This window comes from Ovis aries, chromosome 9 (assembly GCF_016772045.2).
Source record: "Ovis aries strain OAR_USU_Benz2616 breed Rambouillet chromosome 9, ARS-UI_Ramb_v3.0, whole genome shotgun sequence".
Lineage (NCBI taxonomy): Eukaryota > Metazoa > Chordata > Mammalia > Artiodactyla > Bovidae > Ovis > Ovis aries.
In genome coordinates this window covers 21,001,964-21,025,756 of record NC_056062.1, presented here as the reverse complement: position 1 = coordinate 21,025,756, position 23,793 = coordinate 21,001,964, and the positions used below count along the sequence as shown (strand labels likewise).

General features: G+C 53.6%; 1 protein-coding gene across 10 annotated transcripts in view; it reads right to left on the bottom strand.

The window, feature by feature from the left end:
- Window positions 1-23,793, bottom strand: part of ST3GAL1 (ST3 beta-galactoside alpha-2,3-sialyltransferase 1) — an 89,985-nt gene that overhangs the window by 24,438 nt on the left and 41,754 nt on the right. For 2 of the 10 annotated variants that reach the window (XM_042254067.1, XM_060419994.1), the window contains one exon: window positions 17,219-17,273. The exons of 5 other annotated variants lie outside the window; for them this stretch is intronic. The gene's annotated coding sequence lies outside the window, so the exon portion shown is untranslated. Of the gene's footprint in view, window positions 1-4,888; window positions 17,274-17,452 lie in introns of all 10 variants that reach the window. 3 more of the 10 variants (XM_060419993.1, XM_060419992.1, XM_060419995.1) reach the window with 3 other exon arrangements.

The following is a 23,793-nucleotide window of genomic DNA, read 5'->3' as shown; positions in this document are numbered from 1 at the left end:
AGACCTGGGTTTGATCCCTGGGTCAGGAAGATCCCCTGGAGAAGGCAATGGCACCCCACTCCAGTACTCCTGCCTGGAAAATCCCATGGACGGAGGAGCCTGGTGAGCTACAGTCCATGAGGTGGCAAAGAGAGACACGACTGAGCGACTTCACTCTCTCTCTTTCTCTAGCTGTGGCGAGCGGGGGCTACTCTCTGGCTGTGCTGCACGGCCTTCTCACTGCAGCGGCCACTCCTGCTGTGGGCTTCAGTGTTGCAGCTCCCAGGCTCCAGGGCACAGGCTCAGTAGCTGTGGCATGGGGGCTTCTCCCACAGAGAAGGAAACGGCAACCCACATCAGTATTCTCGCCTGGGAAATCCCTAAGGACAGAGGAGCCTAGTGGGCTACAGTCCACAGGGTCCCAAAGTCAGACACAACTTAGCGACTGACTACCATGCGTGGATATTTGAATTGCTTCCACCTTTAGTGGACTTCCACCTTTAGTGGACTATTGAGCCACTTTATTGGTGGCTCAGTGGTAAAGAATCCGTCTGCCAGTGCAGGAGACCCAGGTTCAACCCCTGGGTCGGGAAGATCCCCTGGTGTAGGAAATGGAAACCTACTCCAGGATCCATGCCTGAAAAATTCCATGGACAGAGGAGTTTGGTGGGCTAAGTCTACGGGATCATGAAGAGTCAGACATGGCTGAGTGACTGAACACAGGGGCTTAGTTGCTCTACAGCCTGTGGGATCTTCCAGGACCAGGGATGCAACCAGAGTCTCCTGCACTGAGCCACAAGGAAGCCCAGGGCATAGTCCTTCTTAAAGGAAAGCTGGGAGGCCTATGAGTTTGGAGGCATGCCTCCTCCATGCACTCTCTCACTTCCAGTTTCTGTCTCCCCTGTACTGTGAGACTGTCAAAAGCTCAGTCTAGCTTTTCAATCTCTCAGCTGCTGTGTTCAGCTTGTTTCCTTAGGCTCTGGTCCCATGCAACTTAAATTCTGCCAAATGCCTCAAAAGGAATAAAAAAGGTCCAGAATAATGGCACTCTTCCTGAGGTTTCTGTTGCTTTGCTTCTTGGCCTCTTCATTTCAGCTGACCTGGGAGTCCTGTACCCCATTTTCATTTCGTTTCATTATTACTATTTGTCACTCCTCACCTCTTGAGACTGCTCAACACTGAGCTGCTTCTCTCTGCTTGTCTTCTGGAGCCACTGGTCACTGGACACTTGGAATCCATCTGTTCTGGTTCTGTGCCAGTGGATCACAGCCAGTGGGTTGTTGGAATAAAAAAATGGCCCAGACATACTTGGGTTCAAATCCTAACTCTTCCTATTCCCAGTTAGTTCTGTTCTCAGGGGTAAGGCACTGCAGCTCTCTGACACTTGGTTTCTGAATCCACAAAGTGGGACTGTGTACGTGCTCACTGATTTCAGTTATGTCTGACTCTTTGTGACCCCATGGGCTGTAGCCCGCCAGGCTCCTCAGTCCATGGAGTTCTCTAGGCAAGAATACTGGAGTGGGCTGCCATGTCCTCCTCCAGGGCAATTTCCTCACACAGGGATCGAACCCGCATCTCCTGCACTGCAGGCAGATTCTTTACCCCTGAGCTACCGGGGAAGCCCACAGCGAGACTTGTAAAGCCCGAAGACAGGGCTGCTGTGGGATAAAAGGATTTGCACAGAAGCGAGCAGCTTGGTTTGAGGGCACAGAGCAGTTCTCTTCCCTCCCTGAGTTTCAGGTTCCTCATTTGTAAAAAGTCCAACAGATTCCCTGGCTTGCCTTACTGGCGGGGTTATTTAAAAGACTGAGTGAAATCAGGCATGAAAGGACAAACTAGGGGAATGAGGAAAATGATGATTCCGACTCGCTTCATTAGCTGCTTCCATGCGTTGAGGGATGGGACAACCAGCCCTTCACTTCTTCCTGCTCTGCTGGCCAGGACCTCTGAGGATCTTCAGGGAGGAGGGTCCCAGAGCGATGCATGGGTGAGAGTGTAATGGGCATCTGTGGTCATTCACGGGGCCCTTCTCTCTTCAAAGGGTCAACTGTTGGAGCGTTAACCTGTGTGCAACGCGAGGGCTTTTAGGGTATCCTGATTCTTCCTGCTTGCACGGTCCCTGCCGGCTAGCATCTTCTGGGCTGGGGATTCTGTTTCTGCTCTCTCCTCTGCATCGTAGGGGCTGGAAGGTTAGAGATGACACTTCCCAGCTTCCCCTGACCAGGGGGCTCTGCAATAATGGATAATCAGCATGGAGGTAGGCTTGTCCTCCTTCCTGTGGGGGCGGAAGCTGCTCTGTGGACCAACCCCTCTGTCTCCCTCCACCTTCCAGTTTGCAGGGCATCTCCACACTCTGAGCTGGCATCTTTTTTTTTTTTTTTTTTGAGAGTTACTTTAAAAATTTTATCTGATTTTTGGCCATGCTGGGTCTTCATTGCTGTGCTCCGGCTTTCTCTAGTTGTGGCGAGCAGGGGTTACGTTTTGTCATGGTGCACACGTTTCCCCTTGTGTGGCTTCTCTTGTTGCAGAGCAGGGGCTCTAGGGAGCGGGCTCAGGAGTTCTGGTGCGTGGGCTTAGCTGCCCCTCGATATGTGGGATCCTCCTGGAGCAGGGACCAAACCCGTATTCCCTTCACTGGCAGGTGGATTCTTAACCACAGGACCACCAGGGAATCCCTGTGATGGCTTCTTGTGGCTTCCTGGCCTCTGGGCTCCAGCCTTCAGCATCAGGACTGATATACCTGAGGGCACGGCTCCCATCACCTTTCCAATGACTGTCTAAGCCCCAGATCCTCTGAACCAAATCCTTCTGAAGCTTCTGCCTCAGTGAAGTTTCATCATCACCTGGGGATAAGGCGGTGCCCACCTCATGGGCGTCCCTTGTGGCTCAGCTGGTAAAGAGTCCGCCTGCAATGTGGGAGACCTGGGTTGGATCCCTGGGTTAAGAAGATCCCTTGGAAAAGGGAAAGGCTATCCACTCCAGTATTCTGGCCTGGGGAATCCCATGGACAGAGGAGCCTGGCGGGTTACAGGGTCCATGTGACCACGGGGTCACAGTCGGATGCGACTGAGCAACTTTCATTTCGCTTTACACTTCACACACGCCTCATGGGGCTGGGCTGAGAAAGGCTCCAATCAGTGCAGGCAGAGCTCAGGGGTCTGCGCCCAGCACACAGTGAGCACTCCCTGAATGCTGGGCTTCACTTCTGACATCCTCCAGCGGCTTCTGGCTTCCCGCAAGGAGTGCCATCTAACACTCGCACCCGGCCCTCTCCTTTCTGCCCACTTCACTGAACAGAAGTGGAGACTGAGCTTAGAAAGGGGAAGCGACGCATCCGACGACACACGGCAAAGTCCAGAGCCGAGAGGGGAGCAGGCGCCTGACTCTAAGACTGCCTGGGTCCTTAGAAGGAACCCGCTCTGTTCACGCAGCTGCCCTGGCGTGGCTGTTTCCACACCTGCCGGGGGCAGGAGGGTGGAGGGCGTCATGGGCTGGGATGGACAGGGAAAGGAGCCAGTAGGGGCTGAGGGGGCCGCATTAGGCACTGATTAATCCATCATCAGGGGACAGATGCTTATGGAGGCTGTCCCTTTGCAGACCCTGTTTACCCACAGTACTGGACAGTCACGGCTCTAGGGCTGGGTGCCAGCTCCATCTGTCAGAGGTGGGAACAGAGGCCCGCAGCTGTCAAGAGACAGAATCCTAAGGAGCTGGGGTACTGGGAGAGGGGGAGTGCAGCAGGTGGGGGCCCCGCCCTGAGTCCCCTGTGACATCCGAGTTGAGGGAGACCGACAGTGACCACGCCACAGCGGCGACATGAGGATCTGCGTGCAGCCAGTTCGGGGCCTGGCAGAGGGTAGATGTGACCTCGCCTCTCCCAGCTTTTGCTTCCTCCCTGGTCAGCATCTCCCGGCCAGCCCCACCCTCTGAGTCACACACAAAGTTGGCAGCCAGGCTTGTGTGGCCCAGCCTGGACCTGGACTAGCTCTGTGTATGTCTCTCTCTCCCCTGGCTCAAGAAGGACCAGCATTTGGCTGCAGCCAGACCCAGATCGCTCCAGAACACATCATCAAGAGCAGCCCAGCTTGAGTGAGGTGAGGCCTGAGAGATGGCCTCGGGGAGAGGCAAACAGGCTGTGACGATAAGTAACACAGAAATCCTGCCTGACTTGCCCGCCTGCCAGCTGGCCATATAGAGTTCACACTTACGGCTGCAACATTGACCACAACTACATCATCAACTCCTGCCTGAGTCTCCAGGCTGTAGGTCTGCCACCCAGATTTTGAATCTGCCAGCCCCGCGTTGCGTGTTGTTGTTTTTCAGTCGCTAAGTCATGTCTGACTCTTTGCGACCCCACGGATTATAACCTGCCAGGCACCACTGTCCATGGGATTTCCCAGCAAGAATACTGGAGTGGGTTGCTACTTCCCTCTCCAGTGGATCTTCCCAACCCATGGATCAAACCCGCATCTCCTGTTTTGGCAGGCAGGTTCTTTACCACTGAGCCACCAGGGAACCCCATGCCCCCCGCCACTGCCCACCCACATGGCATGAGCCAATTCCTAAAATTTAATCTCTCAATATACACACACATCTATTGTATTGGATTTTTTCCTCTGGAGAACCATCTGTTACCCTTTGCTTCGTGTGATCGAAGAGAGAGCTGGGGATGAGTCGGGGGTCCCCTAAGAAAGTGGTAACGGCCAGAGGACCACAGGATGGGCCAATAACTGGGCAGAGAGGACAGGGGCCTCCGGGCAAAGGAAGCTGCAGGTGCAAAGGCCTGTCAGGAAAGCAGGTGGGTTGGCAGGAACTGAGAGAGACAGTCAAGCTGAGCAGAAACCCAGAGAGGAAGATGCAAGATGGGGTAGGGGTGGGGGTGGGTCAGGCAAGGGCTGGAGCCACATACCAGGGGCCAGGGGAAGTCTCAGCAGGCTTTGCAGCAGAGGGGAGGTCAGGCTCTGGAGGGTCCCGACTTGCCAAAGTCTTCTGGGTTGGGGCGCCGCAGGGCACCTCCCACGCGCAGCACCGCCCCTGCCCGGCAGGCCCTAGGTTCCTGGAAGGGTCGAAGCTGTGTGGCCCGGCCTCCCGGGGGCTCGGGTGGTGAGTTGGGCACCTTGGCTTTCCTTTCCTCCACTCCTGGCACTCTGCTCTGTGCCCAGGGCTGCCCTGGGGCCTCACCCGTGAGTTCCCATGCTGGTTGGCTCTGGGCCGTGCGGGCACAGACAGGAGACTGAAAGGAGGATGGGGGCTGAGGCCAGACGCTTACGGCTCTGGCCCCTCCCGACCCCCGTGGGGTAGCCAAGACCTGGCGGCCTCTGGCTCCTGTCAATGGCCCTCTTCATGCGATGGCTCTGTTTGCAGGTCTCAGTCCTCTTCAGCCCCAGGATGAGAAACACCCCATGGGTTTTCATCCCCAGGGGCCACACCACGCCCTTGAGAATCACGCTGGCATTCACCTGCCCTGGATGGCCCACTCTGAATGGACCCTGTACGTCCTGCAAAGATCATCCCCTGGAGGTGTGGTCCGCAGGAAGCCCCGCCCCCTGTAGCCCCGCCCCTACCCTGTCTCTCCCCAGAGAAACAGCTGCTTCAAGAACAGCCCTGGCAGCTCGGAGGGCTTTTCAGGAAGTTGGCTCAGGCTCTTTCTGGAATCCTCCCAACGCTGCTCCCAACGTTGCCCGGGACTCACCCATCAAGAAGCCTCCCTGTCCTCCGGCCAATGAGACAGCCTTGGGCAGGGACAGCACTGGGGTGGGCGTCCCTGTGGGTGCCATGCAGGCTCCAGGCTCACCAGATTCCAGGTTCCACCAGGGGGCACCCTAACAAGCCCTGCCTCCAGGCTCCCGGGGTAACACCCACCAGCTTCTTCCCAACGCTGCCTCCTGCTGGATAACAGGTGAGTCACAGGCCCAGGCCCCTTTAACCCTTGACTGCTCTGGGTGGTGCCTGGGATTTGACCCCACCCACTCCCGAGGCCCTGTCTGTGAACGATTCACCGGCTGTCTCCCACTCGTCAACTCTCTGACTTCTGCTGGACTTAAATATCCAGGTATCAGACAGAATCCTCATTGTTTTTCTTGCGAACCAAGGCTTTTGAGCTGTGGTGTTAGAGAAGACTCAGTCCCTTAGACTGAAGGAAATCAAACCAGTCCATCCTAAAGGAAATCAACCCTGAATACTCATTGGAAGGACTGGTGCTGAAGCTGACGGTCCAGTACTTTTGCCACCTGATGCAAAAAAGCGGACTCATCGGAAGAGACCCCATGCTGGCAAAGATTGAAGGCAGGAGGAGAAGGGGTGACAGAGGATGAGATGGCTGGATGGCATCACTGACTCAATGGGCAGGAGTTTGGGCAAGCTCTGGAGATGGGGAAGGACAGGGAAGCCTGGTGTGCTGCAGTCCATGGGGTCACAAAGAGTCGGACACGACTGAGCGACTGAACAACAACAAGGCTCATAGAACATCCCTAACCAGATCTGGTGGCCACGGGGAGTGACCTTCATCCTATCTCCCCGTCTATTCACGCAACCCACCCACCCAGCTGTGTCAATATCTGACGCTTTCTTTGCTGGACACCTGGCAAGGCACCTAGAGGCTCTCCAGGGTGGATACCCTTCAAAGACATGTGGCTTCTTAGGGACCAGCCCGGGTGTGAGCGAGACAGTCACAAGTTGTCTGCGGAAGGTAGTATTATCATCACCTCCTTGGTACAGGGCAGACCTACGGTCACATGACCATGGAGGAGCTCTTCAATGCCACCCTCCTGGCTTCTCACCTGGGCACGTGAGGACACCTGTAACACCTCACTGAGCACCACCACCTCTCTTCACTGGTAGATAGTGAAACCCGCCTGGGCAGCAGCCCATGAGGGGCCAGCATAACGAAGGAGGGAATCCCAAGGTCCCCAGGGATTTGGAAGTGGCAGGTTGGTAACAACCGAAGGGAGGAGGGACACAGCTTCTGTGGATGAGGTGGGCATGGAGCTGGACCTTGAACACAGCAGGGGCCCTGGGGCTGATGGAGGTGATCAGAGAAGTGGCGGAAACCAAGTGGCTTCCAAACAGTGAGTTGGTGGTGATGGGGGGCACAGTTCTGGAAAACGGGGTACCCTTAGGAGTGGCTGTGGTAGGCGGGGGCCCAGTGATGGAAGTCTTTAGGAATGCAGACTTTGGGATGAAGGCAATGGGGAGCCAGCGATGGTCTGTGAGCAGCAGAAGGCATCCACACAACCAGCACGTGGAGCCCGGACTGGACGGTGTGCACACCACGCCCCCTGGAGTCTGGAGAGCAGCCCTGCCTCCATCTTGGTGCGTTGGGAAGCCCGTTCTGGGGGGCTTCACTTTTCTCCATTCCTTCCTGCAATGACTTTGCCCATTTCCTGCACACCCAAGAAGTGCGGCAGGTCGAGGGAATCCTCTCTAGGACTTGTGAATTCTCCTCACCCTAGTACCTCTTGCTTGCTCCTGTGTTGGGGAGCTGGAGGACAAAGCAGAGGTTCCTGGACGCACCAGCTGGACTTCAGAGCAGGCAGTTTGGAGAAGCACCCGTGAGAAACACGATTAACCAGGATTAGGGTCATATGAGAAGGAGCTAGATCAATTTTCATGCTTTGAGCTGCACAAAAGGGAATTTAAATCCACAAATCTCCTTATGTGTGTAGACTGAGGGATGCTCAAATCGGAGTCCAAAGACATGCACACAATATCCAAAGTGTGTAACGTGGTCAGGAATCTCAGGAGTTGCCCTGTGTAAGCACCTCCAGGCAGACACCAGGTCCCAGAAGAAAGAGGGGTTTCCCTGATTTGGGTGGCGGAGAAGTCACGACAAAGGAAAGGCGATTCAGAAGGGTGAAGCCCCCACCACACCCTCATCTCGGGGGTCTGCCCTTGGTTCTAAAGAGCTGGGGGTTCCCTGACTTCCTCCCAGGCCCCCTGACTTCAAGGGGAGATCTGAATTCTAATGATTAACAAGGGGCATCCAATCAGCTCCTGAAGGGGGTTGAGGGGGTTGATCTCTGGTGATGCCCAGAATGGGGGTTCAGATTGCAGGATAAACCCAGCAGCCAAAGAGGCAAGGAGCCCAGCACCCACCTGTGTTCTGGGGTGGGCAGGAGCCCCAGAAAAGCACGTGTCTGGCACAAACCATCCCTGGAAGTCAAGGGTCGGAGGACTGTCATGGTGTCCAGTGGGGTGACTGGGATAGAACTGGCCCAGCTCCCCACCCCTGGCCAAGCCCCGTTTGGGAAGAGAGGAGGGGCTGCTCTGTGTATTCAACCCCGCAGCGCTTTGGGCCCAAGTCACCCATGTGGGGCCCCCTCCCAAGCCCTGAACTTGGGAAGGAGGGACACCTTCCCCCCTTGATGTAGGGCTGTGCAGCTGTCCACCAGGAGGACTGAGAGCAAAGTTGTCTGAGCAGATGCGCAAGGATGGTGTCAGGGGCTGCAGCGAGCTCCTGGGGTGGCTGAGATCAGGCAGCTTGTGGGCAGCAGAGGCCCAGCGAGCCGGGCAAGAGCAGAGAGACCAGGAATGACCTGCGCACGTAGAGGGCGTGGCAGGCGTCCTCAGAGCCGGGAGCAGCAGGGAGGCTCGGAGCCACGGGAGAGGGGGACCCCCAAGTGAGTATTCCCCATTTGCTCCCACAGCTGGTGAGTCCCAGAGAAACCAGTGCTGGTGGGTGTGTCAGGGAAGGGGCAGGGGACCTGTCTCTAACATCCACAGCTGTGCGTCAGGCACCAAGCTGGGCGCCTCTCCCAGGCCGTGAGGGGGTGATGCTGCCTCTGTCAAGGTCAAGGCTGAGGGCTCTTGTTCAAGGGCACCTGGCCAGGGATGAGCCTGAGATGCAACCGAGGGTCAGAGCCTTCCTGAGGCTGCCGTGCCTGTGGGAGGCCCTGCCCTGCATCTTAATCCCCCTTGGGAGATGTGAGGGATGCCCACAGCCAGGTGGCCCTCTCCCGCCACTGGAGTTTTGGCCCCTTGGCCTTGTATCTCACTCTCTGTAATTAATGAATGCCATCTACTAATAATAAGTGCTCATTGTCCAAGGCCTTATTTGACCAAAGGGGCTCAAGCAGTTAAAGCACACGATCATGGTCAGCCATCGGGCAAGCAGGGGATGGAGACAGAGAACTCAGGCCAATTTCTGTTTCCTGTGAGAGAAGCAGAAAGAGGACAGAGGGCTGAAGTTCCAAAGCATGATTAGCTATGTGACGAGCCACCCTGACTACACTGATCCTTCGTGTGCAGAATCGGAACCGTAAAAACCCAAGCCTTGGAAATGAGACAGAGACGAGCTGTGACCTCCACAGGGGCAAGTAGCCTATCTGACTCCTCCTCTGTATAGAGCCTGTTAAGAGCAGACATACCTTGTGCCCTGACTGTGTGCTGAGTGTACCTCTCAGGATTGGTCTAAGAGCTAGCTTTCTTCCTGTGAACTTACTGAACCTATTAATATGCCCATTTTACAGATAAGGAAAATGGAGGCTCAGGGAGGTTAAGCCATTTGGCCCAAGGCTGTACATGTGGAAAGAGGGACGCTAAAAGGTGATCTAGGATTCAAGAGCCTGAGCTCTGCACCTAAGCGTCTACCCCCCAGCCTGAGCTGCTCTCACAACTGGAGTGCTGGCTGGAGCCCAACACCCCTACCGTGGGTGCATTCATGCCACCTGGAAGGTCACACACCCACTCAGCCCTACTCCCATTCCCACTCCTCCCTACAAAGTGCTCACAGCTACTACCCATCCTCTATGCAGTGGGGGAGGCAAGTCAAGCAGAAAGGCAGGAAAGAGTGAGCTACGCTGACCACCCCCTCCCAGATGGTGAATACTCCCCTTGTGGCCACAGGTGCTTGGGGACAAAGCCGTTCTGCTCCAGCTCCCCAGGCTGAGGGTGGGAGACTGGAGGGTCTGTCCCCGGTTGCCCATCAAAGAGCTTCCCACTTGGGGAGCGTGGCACTTTGAAACCCTCTCGTTCTGCCTAATTTGCTTTAAAGCACAGACTTCCTTTCATCTTTTCCTGAAATGCCATGGTGAGAAGCAGGCTTTAAAGAGGCTGGCTGCTGCCCTGGGGTCTCAGAGGCTGGCTGGGGTGGCGGGTCCAGGCCTGTCTTGGGGTCTGGTGGAGCGTACCTGACACCAGGCAGGGTCTCCATCCGAGAGTCCCAGCGCTTCTGTTCTGCCAGCTGGGAGACCTCACCCAGCCATGGGGCAATGCACATCCTTGTGTTTGAGTATCCTGAGCTGACACAGGGACCAGTGGAGTTTGTGGGAGGGACACTGGGGTAACTACAGCCCTCCGCAGATATACAGTACAGGGTAAGAGTGATGGATAACGAAATCAAGCCTGTTTTACAGCAAGACAAGAAAATTTTCCTCTGGAGAAAAATTTAAACACAAAGGTTATCTTTGTCCATGTGGGCCTGCTCCTTCCATTATAGTGTGGATTGTGCGTCCCTATTAACCAGACCATCTTCCTAACCCGGGGATCGAACCCAGGTCTCCCGCATTGCAGGCAGATTCTTCACCATCTGAGCCACCAGGGAAGCCTGACTAACACTCATTTTAGTGTGTGTGTTCACATCTGTATTGACCAGATCTGCTTAAAAGATGGGAGGTCCTGATGGCTCAGGGGTGAAGAATCTGCCTGCCGTGCAGGAGACCTGAGTTCAACTCCTAGGGCGGGAAGATCCTCTGGAGAAGCAAACGGCAACCCACTCCAGAATTCTTGCCTGGAGAATCCCATGGATAGAGTCTGGCAGGCTGCAGTCCATGGGGTTGAAAAGAGTCACACACAACTGAGTGACAACACTTTCACCTTCTTTCACTTCCTTAGAAGATTTCTCCTTCATCTCATCAAGGGCCACCAGATTCCTCAGGATATAACCTTTCTTCTTAATCTTGTGAGGGTTCACAAAGACCCATAACCCATTGCTTGCTTTGGATGTGTAGATCTGGATTGTGTAAACTGTCCATAACATGTCATCTGACGTAGAACTTTTTGTCTCTAAAACGTGTATAACTGTGCTCTGACTTCTAACATGAGGAATAGTCCTCTGAGCTTTCTGAAAGACTGTCTCCTGGGTTATGATCCTCCTGCCGTGCTAAGTCGCTTCAGTTGTGTTGAAGAAGAGTCAGTTCTTCACATCAGGTGGCCAAAGTATTGGAGTTTCAGCTTCAGCATCAGTCCTTCCAAAGAACACCCAGGACTGATCTCCTTTAGGACAGATTGGATGGATCTCCTTGCAGTCCAAGGGACTCTCAAGAGTCTTCTCCAACATCACAGTTCAAAAGCTTCAATTCTTTAGCTCTCAGCTTTCTTTATGGTCCAACTCACATCCATACATGACTACTGGAAAAACCATAGTTTTGACTAGATGGACCTTTGTCGGCAAAGTAATATCTCTGCTTTTCAATATGTTGTCTAGGTTGGTCCTAGCTTTTCTTCCAAGGAGCAAGCATCTTTTAATTTCATGGCTGCAGTCACCATCTGCAGTAATTTTGGAGCCCCCCAAAATAAAGTCTCTCACTATTTCCATTGTTTCCTATCTATTTGCCATGAAGTGATGGGACCAGATGCCATGATCTTAGTTTTTTGAATGTTGAGTTTTAAGCCAACATGTGATCCTCAGGTTGGCCCAAGTAAAATTTTCCATTTCTTTCTTAGATGGACTATTGATGATGCTTTTTTTTTTTTTTTTCCGTCCACTGGGGCAAGATCTGAAGAGGCGCTGCCTCAGCTGTTTTCTCTCTCGCTCTATTCTTTTGCTCTCTGGGAACCTGACCCTTTTTACCTTCACGTCCTCCCTTCTCCCAGTGAATGACCAGCATCTTTATCAGGGAAGATCCTGGCAGATGAATTCTACATAAGTGTCTGCATGTGTGCTGTGAACTAGAGCTGCAACTCAAACAATTTCAATTTCAGTTAAGAAAGAAATAATCCAAAACCTAGAAGGCTGAATCATCAGGGTGAGTTTGCTTCCTCACATTAATGCAAATAATAAGCACATGGTCTTCTGATTCAACGTATATGCCTAGGTGCTTATTTCCTTCCTATTTTACAGGTAGATAACAGGTGTAGAGAATAAGTGCCTACTGATAAGCCATGACCTAGGAAATGGTACCAAGAACCTTCACTCCCTTTTGTTTCCTGAACTCAACCTCTGAAATTATTGACTAAGTTATGTTGCTGTTATTGTTCAGTAGCTAAGTTGTGTCCCACTCTCTGTGATCTCATGGACTGCAACATGCCAGACTCCTCTGTCCTTCATCATCTCCCAGACTTTGTTCAAATTCATGTCCATTGAGTTGGTGATGCCATCCAACGATCTCGTCCTCTGTCGTCTCCTCCTCCTGCCTTCAATCTTTCCCAGCATCGGGGTCTTTTCCAAGGAGTCAGTTCTTCGCGTCAGGTGGCAGCCGAAGTACTGGAGTTTCAGCTTCAGCATCAGTCCTTCCAACGAATATTCAGGACTGATTTCCTATAGGACTGACTGGTTGGATCTCCTTGCAGTCCAAGGGACTCTCCAGAGTCTTCTCCAACACCACAATTTGAAAGCACCAATTCTTTGGTGCTCAACCTTCTTTATGATCCAACTCTCACATCCATACATGACTACTGGAAAAACCACAGCTTTGACTGTACAGAAGAACCCATCCTGAGATGAGGCTCCAGGCATGAAAGGAGTAGGGTCTCCCCCACTTCACAAGTCTCTTATCTCTGACCTAGGACTCCTCTGTGTTCTGTCAGTATCCCCAAAACACTAACAAGTTAGCTATTAGCTCATAAGTGGAATAAATCAAACCCCAGACCATACACCCATTAGCTTGTAAGTGGAATAAATCAAACCCCAGAGCTTACTTTCCATATCTTAAAGTATTTTACTATCAGCCCAAATCCCTTGTTGATGGAGTGGCTGTTTCCTGTCCCCTCCCGGCTGGTGAATTCCATGTCTCCAGTGCCACTTTCCCAGGAACTTCCCTGGTGCCCTCGCCCCTCCTTTTCCCCAGAATTCACATGAGGCTAGGATGCACTGGATGGAATGGAATGGACCAGAAGAAAATTTGCACTGATTAAAGGGGAGGCAGACATTAGCTTTAGTTAGTAAACAAAGGATGTGTTGCACCAGTGAATTTGGAGTAAACATTGTGGAAAACAGAAAACATAGAAAAGTGAAAGTTTCTGAATGTTCACATTTTTGTGACCTTGCGAGTGAACTCAGTCACAGACTCTCTAGAGTTCGACCAGATGTAGAAAACTGTCAGACTGAGCCTTAAGTGCTCTGAGTGCACAGGCTGTGTCTCTGGTGCCCTGGGCCCTGGCCCCTCACGGGGGCCTGTTATGGGCAGATGGACAGGTCATTAGCCCAGTGACGTGGATGGGCTTGCTGGTCGACCACCAGGCTGCCTGCTCCCTGCGGAGGAAGCAGGGAGGGCTGAGCCTCATGGTACAGGAACTTTTTGACCCTTTCTTATGAGAAACGTTCAACTAACCAGGCGGAACTGCTCTCTGATTATTCTTTTTCCAGCTGAATGAAATTCAGTTCATGGAAGACTTAATAAGTCCTTTTGGGCCCTGAAGAAACAAGACATATTCCTCTGCTCCGGTAAATGAGTTTCTGGCTCTGCAGCCCCGGGTCTCAGATCAGGGGGAGGTGAGGACTATCTGAAGCTCCAATCTGAATGCCTGAGGCAGGACAGCCAAGGTCGTGCCCTCTTCACTGGGCACCTCTTCACTGAGAGCTCCAGGTCTACAGAATCAAAGGGGCGCTGCTAGAAGGCTCTGTCCCTGGGCTGGGCTGCTGCCTGCCTTGGAGGCAAAGGCTTGTGGCATTTCAAGATCGCAGAGGATCACAGGGAGGATCAGGCCTCTCCACTTTTTCTTCCCCCCAGGTGCAGACACGAAGGCTCTAGGAGAGGATGTGACCTGTCCAAGGTGGTAAATGTGGTAGCAGCAGGGAGATTAGAAGCTGGTGTCCCTCACTCCCAAAGCATGTCCCTTCCGGCACACCCGGGCTGTGAGCTGCTCCGGAAGGAGCTAGACAAGCATCAGCACCAACAAGGACGCACAGGAAGCAAACGGAGCCCGGAGGGGACAGGGTCTGCTCAAGATCACAGCCCGCTAATGGCCAGGCCCCCGCCCCCACCCCCACCCCAGGCCTTGCTCCGTGCGCTGGAACCTCCTCTCCTGCGCTCAGCTTGAGGTCAGCAGTGCAGCCCCAGCCTACTTTCTTGCTCTGTTCCTGTGATTTTGGGGTCCAGGTTCCTGCCCTGCTTGGAAAGATGAGCTTGAACTAGTGCACCACAGCATGCTGAAAACGCAGTCCTGGTTCAAACATGCATTATGAGAATAAATGCAAAGCAAGAAGGTGAAACTATCTCAGGTGTCACCCAAGAGCATTGTGCACTGTGCTTCGTAGCTCAGCGGTGTCAGACTCAGGGACTGCAGCCCACCAGGCTCCTCTGTCCATGGGGAGTCTCCAGGCAAGCATACTGGAGTGGCTTGTCAAGCCCTCCTCCAGGGGATCTTCCCCACCCAGGGGTTGAACTCCTGTCCCTGCATGGCAGGCGGATTCTTTACTGACTGAGGCACTAGAGAAGCCACCCAGGAGTGAACTGTGCAAAGAAGATGAAGGGATGAGACCAGCAATTTCTTGTTATAGTCACACCTTCCCTCGGCTCCAGTCAGTTCTGTCTGGTTTTTCTTACCATGCAACAGCTACTCCCTGCCACAGCCCTAGACACGTGGAGGTGGCGGATGGAGGGAATAATGGTGATGATCAGGAGCTGTGTTGCTGGGAAGGTGGGAAGGCAAACACCCAGACCATCAGATGCCAAGGGTGCGAGGTACAGTAAGCACATGCCCTGCCCCAGGGCCTTTGCACATGCTCTTCCCTCCACCTAGACTGTCTTAGGGTGGAGCCCACAGGGCTCGCTCCCTCACTGCAAGCATGCTTCTGCCCAGCCGCTCTCCTTGGAGAGGCCTTTTCCGATCACCCTAAGACAGGATCGCTCTAGGGATCACTCCTGTCACTAGCCCTTTTGTTCAGCTGCATTTTCCCTCACAGCCTTAATCGCAGAAGGACACCCCATTGCATCCGAGTTCCTTCTTTGTCTATCTGTCTCCCCACCAACCAGGGGGGCAGGAACTTCACCAGCGTCCCTCACTGCTGCGTCGATCTCGCTGAGAACCACACTGGGGCCTCAACCTGTCCGTGTGGACTGACAGCAGGGTGAGAGGTGGTCCAAGCTCAGGGAGCAGAGGTGCATTCTGGTGTGTGCACAGTGTGAGTGAGGGGTCTCGGTCACTTCCCAGCCTCGGTGTCCTCACATGGCGAATGGGACGATTCCAATGACAACTCAGTCGGCCTGACCCGTGAAGGGGTGGGAGCAGGTGCCCTCTGATCCCTAGACCTTGTGTCTGGAGGTTTCCGGTCCTCGTTAAGCTCTGCTGGTCCCCGCCCAAGCAGATCGGCCATCCTCAGGGAGAGGAAGTCAGAGCCCAGCCTACACTTCCTTTGGTTTTTGCAAAAGCAGCAAACCCCAAAATACTACAAAACCGCACTGTGTATTTGTACGGCACTCAGAGGTGTGGTCTGCAGGTGTGAGAGCTGCCTGCTGAGTCCCTCTGTGGCTGGAATACGATGTAGGTACACTGCCTGTGCGGAGGCCCCTGGCCCACTGTGGGGCCCACGGCTCTGGTCTGAGCCTCTGACTGACCTCCCTGGAGTGGGGAGATGGCCTCTGTCGGTCACGGGAGGCTCATCCCTGAACCCACGTGTGCATCTGGCTCTGGGGCTGTCTTGATCAGGGTACAGTGTTGTTTTGATCATACGCCACATCTCCCTCACTCCTCTGTCCCCATGGCTCTTCCTTGTCAACCCAGGAATCTGCAAGAGCATCATCAAAGGCTCACCAATGCCGCAGCTGAGAAATCACAGCCGGGGGTCAGTCTTAGCTGTACTTGGTCCATAACCCACTGTACAGATGGACAAACTGAGGCCCCCATGAAGAGGAGGGACTTAGTAAAGTCCACACTGGGTGATGTGGCAGAACCAGGCTTAGAACCAGCTTTCCAGACTTCCGGACAAGCACATCAATTGTGGTTTTCATGTTTTCTTTAAACGGAATCTCACCCAGGCAGAAACGAGCTACTGAAACTCAGCTTTTCTGGGTCACATGGCTCGGGGTGGGGGACCCCTGGCCCAGCTGCTGGGCCTCCTCATTACCACTAAGGGGGTTCAAAAACCAAAACCGTTAGTAGACCACACCCAAGGTCCACACTGGTGGCCTATGAACATCACACCCACTTCCTCTCCAACTCCAGGGGTTTTCTTTGAGGAGTTTGGAGACCAAATCAGGTAGTTTGCATAAGGCCATGCTACTAAATGGGGCTTGTTCATATTCAAAGGGTTCTCAAAGATGAGTTCCAGGAAATCTTCTGAAAAGGCAGAGACTGGTTTCAAGGATGAGAAAGAGGAGATGGAAGAGAAGAGACGTGAGAAGCAGGAGGACCGACGCAAAGTGGGTGTAGTCAGAGCCAAGGCGAGGCTGCAGGGGGATGGCTGGGGGACAGCATCAGTACCCTGTGGGAGCCCAGTCAGATGCGGGGGGAGGAACAGGGGGCTCCAGCCTGCACTCACCGCCCTGCCCTCCGTCCCACCATGGAATCCTACTTTTGGAATCACACAAAAAAGGACCCACTCATCTTCAAAACAGTCTATGGATACAGTCCGCACATAGGGTATCTGATCTTTACAATAAGGGGGTATAACACATTTCTTATTTGTATCTGTTGGAAATGTTGATGAACTTGTGTGTCTTAGACACTCAGTCCTGTCTGACCCTTTGTGACCCCATGGAAACTGTAGCTCCCTAGGTTCCTCTGTCCATGGGATTCTCCAGGCAAGAATACTGGAGATACTGATGTATTTGAACGTGGCAAAAAGTGGAAGTAGTTAACCAGGACAGTTCAGTGATTAGACACACACACCACTACCTGAACACTGTACAACCAAGTAGGGTCAGAAAGGTTTGCCTTCTCAATGCCCTGTAGGCATGGAGAGCCTGCTCTGTCCTGGATGCTGCAGGAAGCACAGGAAGAAATGAAAGTCACCAAGGCACAGATCTCCCACACTCAGGTGGAAGAGGACGATCCAACAGCGCAAGGCACAGAAAACAAGGCAATTAAGAGCACAGATTCTGGCGTCAGAGAGCTGGGCTCAAAGTCCAACTCTGCCACTTACTGGCTGTGTGATCTCGGGGGAGTCCCTTAACCTCTCTGAGCCTCTGTTTCTTCATCTGAAAAATGGCCAAGAGAGAGAAAAAAAAAAAAAAAAAAAAAAAAACGAAACTCAGTCTTACAGAGAGGGCGTGAAGATCTAAGGAGAGAGCCTGCCTCGTGCTCAGCTCAGACACAGAGTGAATGCTGAGCGCTGAGAAGCGATAGAGACGTGGAGGGCAGAGGGGACAGCAGTCACCTTCAGAGTCCCGGGGGTGGGGGGAGTCGGGGGACCTGAGGGTGCAGGCTTCCTGTTCCACACCGAACATGAAAGCTCCACGCTGCCTGATTGCTAAGCTGGCTTCCTGCTCTAGAGGGAAGACAGGAGGGCGGGCTCGGACCCAGCGACCACTGTGCGCCCTGCACTGAGTTTAAGACACTCCACACGTGGGTTAACCTACAGCTTCCTGTGGGACAGAGGAGGAGACCGAGGATCGTCAGGCAAAGCCTGTGGGGTCGAAGCCCTTCTCTACCCAGAGGACAGACAGGTGGCACTTGTGGGTGAACTGGTGGCAAGTCCCAGATCACGCGTGGAGGCGGGGGACGGGGTCTGATTCCGGAACATTCTAACTGGCAACAGACTGCTGGGTGTTTTGGGAAGCGAGAGAGAGCTTGAATCTGAGAAATCAGGAGGCATCATTGCTATTTAGCTGCTTTTCCTAAACATGGGGGAGCAGGGAGGGCCCTCCCTAAATAACAACAACACCCTATGGTGTTATTATTATTACACATAAGCCTGCGGGCTTGTAGCAGCTCCAGCCTCATGCTCCACCAGCTCCCGTCACCTGTGAGGTGTGCAAAGTGCTGTCCCTCCTGGGGGTGGGGGTGAAAAGTCAAACCCCCGGGGCCACTTTCTCTCCCCGTGGCCTGAGCTCGCTGACCTCTGCCCATCAATAATGGATGACCTGTGCACGGTAGTGTCTGCACGGCAGTCGCCCCGGCCGGCATGAGGGAGTCACCGCCTAGGGTGGGGCCAGCCTACCTCCTACTCTCCATGGAAACCATATGAAAGAAGAACTTTTTTTCATTGAAGCCCTAGAGGTAAAGAATCCTCCTGCCAACGCAGGAAGCATAAGAGATGCGGTTTCGAACCCTGGGTCAGGAAGACCCCCTGGAGAAAGAAACGGCAACCCACTCCAGTATTCTTGCCTGGAGAATCCCATGGACTAGAGGAGCCTGGTGCGTTACAGTCCATGGGGCTGCAAAGGCCTGGACATGATTGAAGCGACTTAGTACACGCACATAGTTGATTTACAGGGTTGATACTGGGGGTGAGGTAAGCCCCACCTCTCGGGGTTGGTAGGAGAGGTAGATTTTGAGATCGTACCCTTAAAGCTTCCAGAACCATTTGTGGCATGTAGTAGGGACGTTAAGAAAGGAGAAACCAGTACCTCTTTCCTCCCTGGGGCTGTCCTGGAGGACAGGCAGGAAACCTGAGTGCCTGCAGGGGCAAGCGTTGGTAACTAGAAGCTACTGGCCCTTCTGCAGGTAGCAAACGACTCCCAGTGATCCTTGGAGTCACTTCACCCAGTGGGGCAGGTCTCGGGTTTGAATTTCCTCAGCTAGGGTCAGGCAGGGGGATGGGGCTGGGTCCCCAGAGAGTGGCTCCTCTTGGCACCCAGCCCAGAGAGCCTTTCCTGGGTGGCTGCTGTGTCTATTGGCTGTTGGCAGCTGCCTCTTTCTCCAAAGGGCTTTCCTGGCCAGACAGGAGCTGCCCAGCCAGGGAGGAGACCATGCCTGGCCCCCAGTCTATGACAGAGGGAATCAGAGCTGCTCAACGGTGACCCCCCTTTGCCTCCACTTGGAACTAGCCCTTGGTGGGTGCCCTGTGCCCCTGGGGTCAGGCTGAAGTTTGATTCCATCCCAAGACACCTCCCTGCCCAGCCTCTGTCTTCCCCCTGCCCTGTCCATCTCCCCTCACTGCCTCCTCAGTAACCCACATGCCCCAAATCCCAGCCTCAGGCTCTGCTGGGAGAGACCTGGGCCTCCCTGGGTGAGGCAAGTCAGACGTCAGGAAGAGAAAGCCTCAACGTGAAGTGCTCTGAAGTTCCGAGAACTTTTTTTGCAGAGCGGGGAGGCTCCCAGGGCCACCATCTGGTCCAAACTCCTGGCTTTATAGAGAGCAATAGAATGGTGCTGGTGACCCCACGGTGAACGAGGAAACAGCTTTCTCCTCTGGCAGCTCGGTCATCACACAGAGCGGAGCACAGCAAACACTTGGGTAGCCAAGTCAGGGGGATGGCGTGACAGTGGGGGACAGGGAAGTGGGCCCTGGGGTGAACTCCAAGCTGAGCTCCTGAATGAGCGGGCCGTGAAAAGGCAGGGGTGAGGACAGCAGAGAGCAGGTGGAGGGGAGAGTCTGTGCAAGGTTGTAAGGCAGGAATGAGCCAGGTGTACTCTACCCGAAGCCCAGCACTTTGAGCCAAGGGGTGATTTTACAGGACGAGGAAGTAGGGCCTGATCATGCGACTCACCTCCCCCGGGGCAGGGGGAGTAGAGGCTTGTCACCCAGCAAATTAGCAAAGACGAGCAACTCTTCATGACCCCAACCTAGTCACCTTCTCTAGTTGAGCTCTGTCCTTGGAAAACCAGTGCATGCCTGTCCCACTGGGGTTTCCCAGGCCAAGTCCATCTTTCACATCAAATATGTCAAAGCCAGTGATTAAGGCTCGTGAGTCAACCAATTAGTGGTCCTCGGAACATCAGCTCCACTTTCCAAAGAGTTTCTTGGGCTTTCGTGTGAAGGCACCCGGCAGACATGAGGCTGATAAGCATTTCCACAAGGCCCATAAATCTGCCCCCCTTCCTGTCATCCCACATCAGATGGATGGGGCACAGGAAGCGTGGGGAGCTCCTGCTGGGGAGGAGTCAGGGCGGAGTGCAGGCTTTGGGCGGGGTGCTCGTGGCCACTCAAAGGAAGAGGCAGGTCCTGCTGCTCGCTGGCCAGGCAACCCGAAGCCAGAGCTGAAAGCGTCTGGAGCCTCAGTCCCCTCCTCTGGAAAATGGGGACAGCAGGAACCACGAGAGAGTGGACCGAAGGCTGCAGGAAAGCTGGGGACAGGCGACTGGCCTCCATCACTGACAGCACCACGAGCCTGGTCCTCCTCTGCCCGGGGCACCTACCCCAGCTGGGAGCAGCACGGGGACACGGGGAAACATCCATCATGGGTTATGGACAGAGGCTGGAGTAGAAATCTGAGGGCGCCCACCTCCTATTCTTCCTTTCTGAGTCCTCACGTACTTCACACAAATAACCTCTGACCTTTTCAAACAGGATTTCAAGTGATAAACCAAAGTGTTTGTTGCCACAAGCACACAAAGGGCAAAGAAAGGAAATCCTTGTCATTTCCCTCTTTAAATCTGCAGCCTTAATATCCAGCACCCTGAATTAAATCTTTTTTATATACTTGCACATTTGGGCAGTAAATACTCATCTTGGGTTTTAAAAGATCGACAAACACAATTTGAAAATTCTCATCAAGGCAAAGCTTGCTAAGGGACAGAAAAGCAAGGTTATCTGGGCTTGGAACTTTCATTAATGGTGTATGGGAAGGTAGATATGCAGGAAATCTGCAGTCCTTGTGAGAGTGGCAAAGATTAACAGAATGGAATTGTTCCGGAGCATCTAATAACAGAGAAGAGTGACTGTCTTCAACGAGCACCTACTATGTGTTCGGCAATTTTTACAATAGAACGTTTTAGTGGATGTTTTACTGTGTGAAACACTTTATGTGGATAAAGCTATTCAATCTTCCGAACAGCCTAGTATCAGGTACCTTTTCATCACCCCATATTTGGGCAAGCACAGAGAGGTGAAGTCACCTGTCCAAGGCCACACAGCGAGTCACGGCAGAGTCAATATCAGAAGCCAGATTGAGCTGACAGCAACAGTGACAAACAGTCCTAAGTTCTCTCCCCTCCTCTTTCTACAGACCTTGATGGTGCTCTATCATCGTTTCCATACTTAGGAAAGCCCATTGAGCTGCAGAAGGTGAAGGGCTTTTCCCAGGTCACAGGCCAGCTGTGAATCAACTCAGGGACAGTCCAGGTCCCAAGCCTCATTTCTGCCATGTGTCCCGAGGCTAACCAAACCGGAAGTGGGTCAGAAGTGAGCTGGGAGGAAAGAACAAAACCATTCAGCCTGTTCAAATTCAGAGAACCAAATGGACCCTTTGCCAAACCAGTTTGGGTTTTCACATGAACAATTAAAATTCTTTAACAGGAAATTTGTATCTTAGGCACAGCACAGGGTATAAGGAGATCTTTGAAACTAACACTTTCACTTTTCACTAATTAGAATGATTCAAACAGCAAAGTGACATCATTTCAAACCTATCAGAATCTCAAGGATGACAACATCTGACCTACCCCTGACCTCTAGTTCCTCCCGCCCCGCAAGGCACACACCCAGGGAAACCAACTGCGATTTGGGACTTGCAGACTCTCCCAGAGTGGACCAGAGTCTTCGCACTGGCTCAGCATCTCCCGGGAGCGTGGTGCTCAGAGTGGCCGTGCCCTCCTCGTTGTGGGAGGGGAGTCAGTGGGTGAGACCAGGAGGAGTGAGCCCCGGCTTGTCCCCTTTCTCCCTTCTAACAGATGCCCAGGCTCCTTCAGGTGGCCCCCTCCCCTCCTCCGAGTGCCCTCTATGGGGTGGTGAATACCCAAGCCGCCTGCCTACAACATGAGCACAAATGGTCCCTGGAGACTTGTCAGATGTCTGTGTTCCTTGGGCAGTGAGATGCCCTCCTGGGGTCCTGACCTCTGAGCACATGTGCGAGGCTGGAAGGAATGAGGTTGTGGGGGGTGCAAGAGCCTGCATTCCAGGTCCAGACATCACTTGGGTCTGCCCTCTGAGACCCTGCCTTCCTAGTCCAGGGCTCAGGGCTGTCTCTGGCATCTTGTGGCTCAGCCAGTTTCATAAAAAGGGAGGCCACACTGCTAGCATCCGCACTGGCCTCCGCCCATCCTGTCGGCAAAATCCAAGTCCCTCTCACTGCCCACCTTCCTCACACCTCACCGTCTGGATCACTCAGCCTCCCTTCCTTGATGTCTTCTGGGGTGATCCAGCCTCCTCCCCTCACCCCTCTGTCTTCATTTCCTGGACCTCTTGTTGCCCCACCCACAGTCTTGGCCTTGCGAGAAGGGCCTGTCTCGGGGGTGAGATCTTTACTATTTTCTCAGGGGACAGCACCTCCCATGAAATCCCAGGCAGCTGGCCCCCCTCCAGGAACCACACTCCTAGAGCCCCCAGCCACTCCGTCTGCCTTGCCCTCACACGTGCTCCCCTGCCCTCTCTGTTCTCTTCTGGCTAACTCCACAACTGCACTTGAACCCACCAAGTTCAGCCTGCCTCAGGGCCTTTGAACTTGCTGACTGGGCTGACTCTTACTCATCCTTCCTTCCCCAGCTCAGATGTCACCTTTTGGTGAGAAGAAATAGAAGGGCAAAGAGTTTACATTTCTCCAGCTGTTTCTTTGTCAGTTTACACCCATCCACTTGATTATATTGGCAATAACTCCGCGACAGCAGCAGAGCAACAGTGATGAACACGGGCAGCCCAGGGTCACAGCCGCGACATAGGGAACTGGAACCGCTCATGATCAACTCCAAGCTCAGGTTCACTTCTCAAAGCCATGTGGCTGACCACAAAGGAGAGGAAACATTCCCCTAGACCGCCTGAGATTTCACAGGCAGACTCTAAAGACACCAGTTCAAGGGCAATCAGACTACCCAGGCATTCGGCTGGAGGGACCCTTCAGAATGAGGCCAGAGCTGGTCTCTGCACCCTCGGAGCTAAAAGCATTAGTTCAGCAAGTACACAAAAAGCTCCCCTGGGGGCAGAAGTGCCCCGGCCACCCTGCCCACTGCACACCAGCTGTTTCCTGCTGATTGGTGATGGGTCAGAATTTGCTGTCTGCTGCATTCTTTTTCAAGCTTTTATAGAAACCATTCCAGGGTCGTTTACGACAGCCCAGTAGCTGAACAGTCCCAGGGAGGAGGCCTAGAAGCCCTGGTCTTACCCCCAGACTCTGCCATTACCAGCTATGTGACTTAGAGCTGGTGCCTTTCCTTCTCTGGGCTTCAGGTCCTGCCTCGGAACAAGGTGAAGTTAGGAGCCCGTTGGGATGGGCTCAGTCATGTCGCTCAGCATGTCTGACTCTTTGTGAGCCCGCCAGGCTCCTCTGTCCATGGGATTCTCCAGGGAAGAACACTGGAGTGGGTTGCCATTCCCTTCTCCAGATGATCTTCCTGACCCAGGGACTGAACCCAGGTCTCCTGTATTGCAGGCAGATTCTTTACCACTTAGGCACTGGGAAAGCCCACTGGGATGTCGGACCATGATTTATCTACGCAGGAACTTTGGTTCTGAGCCTGTTTCCCAATCTGTCAAATGTGCTAAATCAGAGGATGTGGAAACTTCTGCCTCACAAAGGTATTTTGTCTGTGCTATACGTGTGTGTAAACACGCTCAGTCGCTCAGTTGTGTCCAGCTTTTTTGTGACACCATGGACTGCAGCCCGTCAGGCTCTGTCCATGGGA